Source organism: Nycticebus coucang, chromosome 4 (genome assembly GCF_027406575.1).
Source record: "Nycticebus coucang isolate mNycCou1 chromosome 4, mNycCou1.pri, whole genome shotgun sequence".
Lineage (NCBI taxonomy): Eukaryota > Metazoa > Chordata > Mammalia > Primates > Lorisidae > Nycticebus > Nycticebus coucang.
The window spans coordinates 91,410,286-91,418,811 of NC_069783.1; the positions used below are offsets into that span (position 1 = coordinate 91,410,286).

General features: G+C 40.6%; 1 pseudogene; it reads right to left on the reverse strand.

The window, feature by feature from the left end:
• Positions 1–5,768: 5,768 nt before the first annotated feature.
• On the reverse strand, positions 5,769–8,289 carry LOC128584361 (serine/threonine-protein kinase PDIK1L-like; annotated as a pseudogene).
• Positions 8,290–8,526: the final 237 nt, after the last annotated feature.

Consider the following 8,526-nt stretch of genomic DNA (forward strand, 5'->3'; position numbering starts at 1 on the left):
CCGGGTTTGAACCCGCCAGCCTCGGTGTATGTGGCCAACACCATAACCACTGTGCTACAGGCACCGAGCCTAAATGCCATTTTTTAATTGTCATTTTATCAAATGACCTTTACTGCTAAGCACACAGTGATAAATACCTTTGACTGAAAGAAGAAAGAAGAATTTACTTTATTTTGCTTGGTATCACAAGCTATTAAGAATACAAGGACTTGAGACAATTCCAGAAGAATCTCCCTGATCATCTCACACTCTTATCCCCAATGAAAGAAAGAATTTTACCTCACAGGTAAAATCTTTCAAAATAGATTATAATTGTTAACTATTTAAAATGAGGCAGGAAACTATGTACTTAGGAAACTGGCTCCAAGCACACAGATATTTGAAGAACAAATGAAGATCCAGCATGCCATCCCCTGTGAATTTCTGCTGAAGTGCCCCGTTATGGACAAGACAGTAAAATGGTGCTTTTTCTTACTCACAGTAACACAATTCACTTAGAAAGACCTGTGTTAAACTTATTTGGTGGTCCAGAGGGTCAATTATTATTAGGTTCCAATGTATTTCCACCTCTAATTTCTAAAAGGATCCTTATGTTAGCTCAAGAATGATGGTAAAGGTGTAAGACTTTTCATTTTAAGAGGTTTTATTTCAATAAAAACAGTCCAGTCGAAATTTTAAACTTTCAGGTCAAATAACACATAGGCTAGAAATTTTAGGTATTACCAATTTTTTGTAATGTTTACTTTCTATTATCCTCTGGACACCTTTTAAATGGGGGAAAATTATAACAGCAATATTCTAAAAGTTGTGGAAGTTCAAAAAAACTGAGATTAGGCAAACTGTCAATAATTTAATATGCTAATACTATTTTATTTTACTTTTGACCAAAGATTTTAGAACTTTATGAAGATTAATCTAGATACAGCATAAAGTCTGTTTAACTTAAAGGTTAATGTTTTGTTTTAGGAAAGCATTCTTTCCTTAGATTTTAACTATCTGCATTTACAGGAAAACAAATTGGAGACAATGATATAAAGTTAAAATTAAACTTCCAGAGAAATAACAGTCTATTGGTGTTTGACACAGATGATACCAAATGATTGTATGAAATCAATAACTTTTATAATTGAAAAGTAATTGTCGTAACAGTATTTTACCCATTTGCCACACTGGAAGTATTATCTCTTTATTTATTTATTTATTTTATTAAATCATAACTTTGTACATTGATGCATTTATGGGGTTCAGGGTACTGCTTTGATATATAATGTGAAATGCTTACATTGAACTAAGTAACACATCCATCACAATTATACTCATTTCTTAATAGTTTTGAAAGGTGCATCATGCACCTTAGGTGAGGTTCCTCCAAATACCTTCCCTCCTCTCATATCCCCCCTTCCCTCCCCTCCCTTCTACTTTCTGGACTATATTATGTTTTACTATTCATATGAGTGTGAAGGTGATTATGTATTGATTTCATAGTAGTATTGAGTACATTGGATACTTGGTTTTCCATTCTTGAGATACTTTACTAATATGTTCCAGCTCCATCCAGGTAAACATAAAAGATGTGAAGTCTCCATATTTTTTATGGCTGCGTAGTATTCCACGGTATACATATACCACAATTTGTTAATGCATTCATGGGTTTGTGGGCACTGGGCTGCTTCCACGTCTTGGCTATTATGAATTAGGATGCAATAAACACTCTGGTGCTAATGTCTTTGTTGTAAAATAATTTTTGATCATCTGGGTATATACCTAGTAGACGAATTGCAGGATCAAACTGTAGGTCTACTTTTAGTTCCTTGAGTGTTCTCCAAACTTCTTTCCAAAAAGGTCATATTAGCTTGCATTCCCACCAGCAGTGTAGAAGTGTTCCCTTCTCTCTGCATCCACACCAACATCTGTAGTTTTGGGATTTTTGTAATGTGGGCTAATCTTACTGGAGTTAGATGATATCTCAAAGTGGTTTTAATTTGCACTTCTCTGATGATTAAGGATGATGAACATTTTTTCATGTGTTTGTAGGCCAGGCGCCTGTCTTCATCAGAGAAGTTTCTGTTCAAGTCTCTTGCCCACATAAAAATGGGGTTATTTATTCTTTTCTTATTTAGTTTGAGTTCTCTGTAGATTCTAGTTATCAGACCTTTGTCAGAAGCATAACCTGCAGAAATCTTCTCCCATTCTGAAGGTTGTCTGTTTGCTTTACTTACTGTGCTCTTGGCTGTGCAAAAGCTTTTTAGTTTGATCAGATCCCAGTAATTATTTTTGGTGTTGCTTCAATTCCTGGGGGGTCCTCCTCAGAAAATATTCTCCCAGAACAATTTCTTCAAGTGTTTTCCCCACACTCTCTTCTAGTATTTTTATAGTTTCATGTCTTAAGTTTAAATCTTTTATCCAGTGAGAATCTATTTTTGTTAATGGTGAAAGGTGGCGGTCCAGTTTCAGTCTTCTACAGGTCGCCAGCCAGTTCACCCAGTACCATTTGTTAAATAGGAAGTCTTCCCCCACTGAATATTTTTGATAGGCTTGTCAAAGATCAAATGACAATAAGTAGCTGGGTTCATCTCGTGGTTCTCTATTCTGTTCCATAAATCTATCACTGTTTTTGTGCCAGTACCATGCTGTTTTGATCACTATAGATTTATACTATAGCCTGAAGTCCAATAATGTGATACCTCCTCATTTGTTCTTATTTCTGAGTAATGTATTGGCTATTCGAGGTTTCTTCTGATTCCATATAAAATGAAGTACTATTTTTTCAAGTTCTTTAAAGTATGACAATGGTGCTTTAATAGGTATTTCATTAAATCTGTAGATTGCTTTGGGTAGTATGGACATTTTAACAATGTTGATTCTTCCCAGCCATGAGCATGGTATGTTTTTCCATTTGTTAACATCTTCAGCTATTTCTTTCCTCAGAGTTTCATAGTTCTCTTTATAGAGATCTTTCACTTCCTTTGTTAGGTAAATTCCCACAGTCCACACACAACTAGCCTCTGCTTGCCAGACCAGTTGGAATCAGGGGACCATACCCCTGCCTGCCAGCCTCAGTCCACAGCCTGGCAAGCCTCTGTTCACAGGCTCTTTAGAGTCAGGGCACTGCACCCGGCCCGCAGGTCTCATTCCTCACCAGTAAGCCTCTGCTCACTAGCCCTGCTGGAGACAGGAGACCACGCCCTAGCCCTCAGGTCTTGGTTCACACCCAGTAAGCCACTGCTGGGGGGTTCCGTTGGAACCCCAGGGGACCACACCCTTATTCTCAGGTCTCAGTCCACGCCTAGCAAGCCTCTGCTCTCAGGCCCAGCAGGGGCTGGGGACCAGCCCTGTCTGCCAAACTCAGTCCACACAGGGTAACCACTCTCCTGCTGTGGGTGCCATCAGAACTGGGGGTTCTGCACCCTGACCCACCAAACCGAGGGTCAACACCACCATTGGCCGGGCATAGTCATAACCAGGGACTGCTCCTCCTCCCACCGAGTGTCCCTTTCTTCCCACACCCTCTGTCTTCCCCGTTAGTCACAGATTCTGTCCTGATGGTTGGTGGTCCACACTATGCCCAGATCTCTCAGGAAAAGACCAAACACTCTGCGCTCTGCAGCGGGCAGAACTTCAGACTGCCATGCCAGGGGGAAGGCTGGACTGGGAGTTTGGACTTGTGGGGGAAAATATCTGTTTGATTTTATGCCTGGTGGTACAGTGTCTAGGTTCATAAGTGGGACCTCCCTGGAGAAACAGACCTGGAGTTTCGTGGTTCTCTCCTGGAGTTTCGTGGTTCTCTCCAGCGAGGTAAAGTGAGAGGTCTTTTGTTCCATGCTCCTTCACAGATAGCCTGCAGCAGGCCCCCCTGCTTGGGGGAGGGGTTTCTCATCCTCTAGTGATGGGCTTTGTACCTGCTTGAATTCTCCCTAGGAGCTACAGCTTGCTAAACTTCTTTTTTGGCTCAGCTCACCACCTTTGGCTTCATAGAGTCCGATTCTGTCCAGTTTTTCTTCCTCTGCTCAGGAGCCTCTGCTGAGGGTTGCTATCAGTCGGCCATCTTCCCAGAATTCCCAGTACGATCTCTTTAGAAAAAGGTGATTAACATTTAGATTAGACAAGACAAAACTCCATCGGTGCCAAAAAGAAAGGAACTCTAGTGATTCAACAAGAGACATAACAGGGTAGGCAACTTCATGTTGAGGCTTAGACAACAAAGTCTTGAAATCAAAAATTAATATATCAAGTATCATAGTTCATATAAAGCAAGTTTTCAGAAACGGAAGTATCCTGTGTTCAGATTCACATCAGATTATAAAAGATCAAGTGCAGCTATGTCCCAATGCAGTGGTTTAATTGGATAAATAAATGCTCAGCCACCTAAACAAAGTTTGATTGACTCACCAATGTCCTTGCCAAATGCTACCCTATGACTGTGTGACTAATTCAATTCTTGCAGTTAGAGGGCACTGGGGAGCTCAAACATACTTCAGCAGCCTTGGATTACTTAATTTCATTTATGTTTAATAAATGTTTAATTTATGTTTAATTTCATTTATGTTTAAGGGTAATTTTAGACTCTTCAAAATGATACCTTAAAAAAAAAAAAAGCTATATCATTACAAAAATAGGAGGAAAAAAACCTTAATATGGTGTAATCAGAGGGAGGAACATGGTAGGAAAATGAGGGAAGCTTCTTTTATTTTTCATCACTGATTTCACCAACAAATCTCAAAAACCTGAACCTACATCGAATAATGTAACAGAGTAGTGTTTTCTTCATATGGAATGCAAAAAGCACATATTCCTGTTCTTACATATGCATAAATATATACATATATGTTTCCTTTATAAAGTTTCAAAGGTTGCTTTACCAGCATCAAACCTCCTCTTTCATAGAAATTCCTAGTACTGATGAGGAATGTCTAAAATACTGAGAGACATATTTCCAGAAAACTAGACTTCTTGGGAGATACCCATAGCTCAGTGGGTAGGGCGCCAGCCACATATACCGAAGCTGGCAGGTTTGAACCCAGCTCGGGCCAGCTAAAATCAACAGTGACAGCTGCAACAAAAAAATAGCCGGGGATTGTGGCAGGCGTCTGTAGTCCCAGCTACTTGGGAGGCTGAGGCAAAAGAATCACTTAAGCCCAAGAATTTGAGGTTCTTGTGAACTGTGACGCCACAACACTCTACTGAGGGCAACATAGTGAGACTATGTCTCAAAAAAAAACCCCAAAAAACCAGACCTCATCTTTTCTTGGCTGTTAGAGAATTTTCCTGCCAAACTTCTACCAATAATCATTCCAAAAAAATTTATACCCACATTGATAATATACATTTGAAACATACTAATAAAATGGCCAGCTTGGATTTAAGAAAAATGAAGGAAAAACCACCCCACAATAAAATTTAAACCCTTACAAGGTTAAGTTTAGCTTTTTTTTAGAGACCGAGTCTCACTATGTTGCCCTCACAGCAACCTCAAATTCTTGGGCTTAAGCAAGTCTGTTGCCTCAGCCTCCCAAGTAGCTGAGGTGCCCACTATAATGCCCAGCTATTTTTTTTGCTGCAGTTCTCATTGTTGTTTTAGCTGGCCTGGGCTGGGTTCTAACCCACTAGCTTCGGTGTATGTGGCCAGCGCCCTACCCACTGAGCTATGGGCTCTTCTGAGTTCAACTTTTTATATTTTTTTCAGCCACATAAGATGGCACACTGTGTGTGACACACCCCTTGGGGGCAAGAAGCAGCATATCATCCAAAATATTTGCAAATAATATGTGTCACATTTCCCAGCTGCTATCTTTAAACACAATTGGTACTAATCTGAGTTCTAGTTCAAAAGTATCTAGACGGTCTTGAGGGTTGGCAGCCAGTATTTCCTTAATCAATTATTTCATTCACCCTTTCATAGATTTTTTCTTCACAGGAATAAGAAGTTCCATTTTGGGATTTTCCAGAAGAGCTTCCCCAACAGGCAGGATCTCAGTTCCTTGTTTTACATAATTCCCTGGGAATTCCTTCTTTGTCTCTGTGTCCATGAATGTGACCCTTTCCAGCGTTGCCCAGATGATAATCCCAAGAGCATAGATGTCAGCTTCTGCTTTGTAATGTCCTTCTCACACTTTGGGAGCCATGAAGAAATCTGTTCCACATGCTGTGGAAGGGAAACACTTGTTCACACTGACAGATTCTTCTGGGTTCCTCCCAGAGGCTGAACAAACTTTACTTAGATCAAAATTGGCCACGCTCCAGGTCACTGGCATTCAACCTGCTTTGAGAAATCAGGATGTTATCAGGCTTAAGATCTCGGTGGTTGATCTGGTTTTTATGCAAGAAAGTCAGGGCACTGCTCAGTTGAAGCATAAACTGGTATTAGTTTAACGGCGGGGCTTTCTGCACAACAGATACTCATTCATTGCCCCTCCGTCACAAAAATCCATCACAAACCACAAATAGGCTCTTCTGGGATCAAAGGCAATTTCTCCCTTTAATGAAATCTCTACAAGCTGTAAAAAAAGGGAAGAATTAGAGCCATGGGACATCGTTTGCACCCTCCCATCTTTTTTTTTTTTTTTTTTTAATTTTTTTATTAAATCATAAGTGTATACAATGATATGATTATGGGGCATCATACACTCACTTCATAAACTATTTGACACATTTTTATCCCAGTGGTTAACATAGCCTTTCCGGCGTTATCTCAGTTACTGTGCCAAAACATTTATATTCTACATTTACCAAGTTTCGCAAATACCCCTCCTCCCATCTTTTTGTAGGATGCATTCCTCCCAGTGAATCATGATTAGTTGGCTCTTCATGCTGCTTAGTGCCCAGAACTCACAAAGGGATAGTTCAACATTTTCATGTGCATGGCATTGAATTTTCTTCTCCACAATCGGTGCTGAGGTCTTTCTTTCTTTCTTTTCTTTTCTTTCTTTTTTTTTTTTTTTTTTGAGTCAGAGTCACTTTGTCACACTAGGTAGGGGGCCGTGGCATCACAGCTCACAGCAACTTCCAACTCTTGGTCTTAAGAGATTCTCTTGCTATGGCTAGCAAATATATGCAAAAATGCTCATCATTCCTAATTATTAGAGAAATGCAAATTAAAACCACTCTGAGATACCATCTAACCCCAGCAAGAATGGCCCACATCACAAACTCTCAAAACTGCAGATGCTGGTATGGATGTGGAGAGAAGGGAACACTTTTACACTGCTGGTGGGACTGCAAACTAATGCAACCTTTTTGGAAGAAAGTATGGAGAACCCTCAAAGAACTCAAGCTAGACCTCCCATTTGATCCTGCAATCCCATTACTGGGCATCTACCCAAAAGGAAAAAAATCGTTTTATCATAAGGACACTTGTACTAGACTGTTTATTGCAGCTCAATTTACCAGAATGTGGAAACAGCCTAAATGCCCACCAACCCAGGAATGGATTAACAAGCTGTGGTATATGTATACCATGGAATACTATTCAGCTATTAAAAAAAATGGAGACTTTACATCCTTCGTATTAACCTCGATGGAAGTGAAAGACATTATTCTTAGTAAAGTATCACAAGAATGGAGAAGGATGAATCCTATGTACTCAATTTTGATATCAGGACAATTGATGACCTAGTACACGGTGGAGGGTGGGGGAAGGGGAGGGAGTGAGAAGGAAGGAGGGGATTGGGAAAAGGAAGAGCAGAGAGAGGGAAGGAGGGAGGGTATGGGGGTTCACTGTGTGTGACATACCTCTTGGGGGCAAGACACAATTGTAAGAGGGACTTTACCTAACAAATGTAATTAGTGTAACCTGGTTTCTTGTACACTCAATGAATCCCCAACAATAAAAAAAGAGAGAGAGAGAGAGGTTCTCTTGCCTCAGCCTCCCAAGTAGCTGAGACTACAGGCACATGCCACAATGCCCAGCTATTTTTAGAAACAAGGTCTCATTCTGGTTCAGGCTGGTCTGGAACCTGTGAGCTCAGGCAATCCACCCGCCTTGGCCTCCCAAGTGCTGGGATTACAGGCGTGAGCCACCACGCCCTGATAACTGCTTCTTACACAACACCATACCTACCTCAGCCTACCTCCTGAATTAGATTATACCTTGCTTGGCTGGCTACTCACCATCTTCAAGTTCAAGGTTTCTTAGGGTAGCCACCCCTCTCCTCCCTCTCACCAGCTCTGCAGGCCACCATTTTCAAGTGGCTCATGCCTCTACAGCCATGGCCTCCAGTCAGAGGCTGGCATATTTCTTTTTCTCACCTAATTTCTCCAGCTAGGACTTCCAGTACGATGTTGAATAGACATGGTGGGAGTGGACATCCTTGTTTTGTTTCTGCTCTTCAAGGAAAAGCTTTCAGTGTTCCCCATCAAGTATGATGTTAGGTCAAGGCTTGTTTATATTGCTGTCTTAGTCTGTTGTGTGTCCCCAACATGGAATACCTGTGGCTGGGTAATTTATAAAGAAAAAAGGCTTATTTGACTTATAATTCTGTTAGCATCTAGTGAGGGTCTCTGACTGCTTCAACTCATGACAGAAAGTCA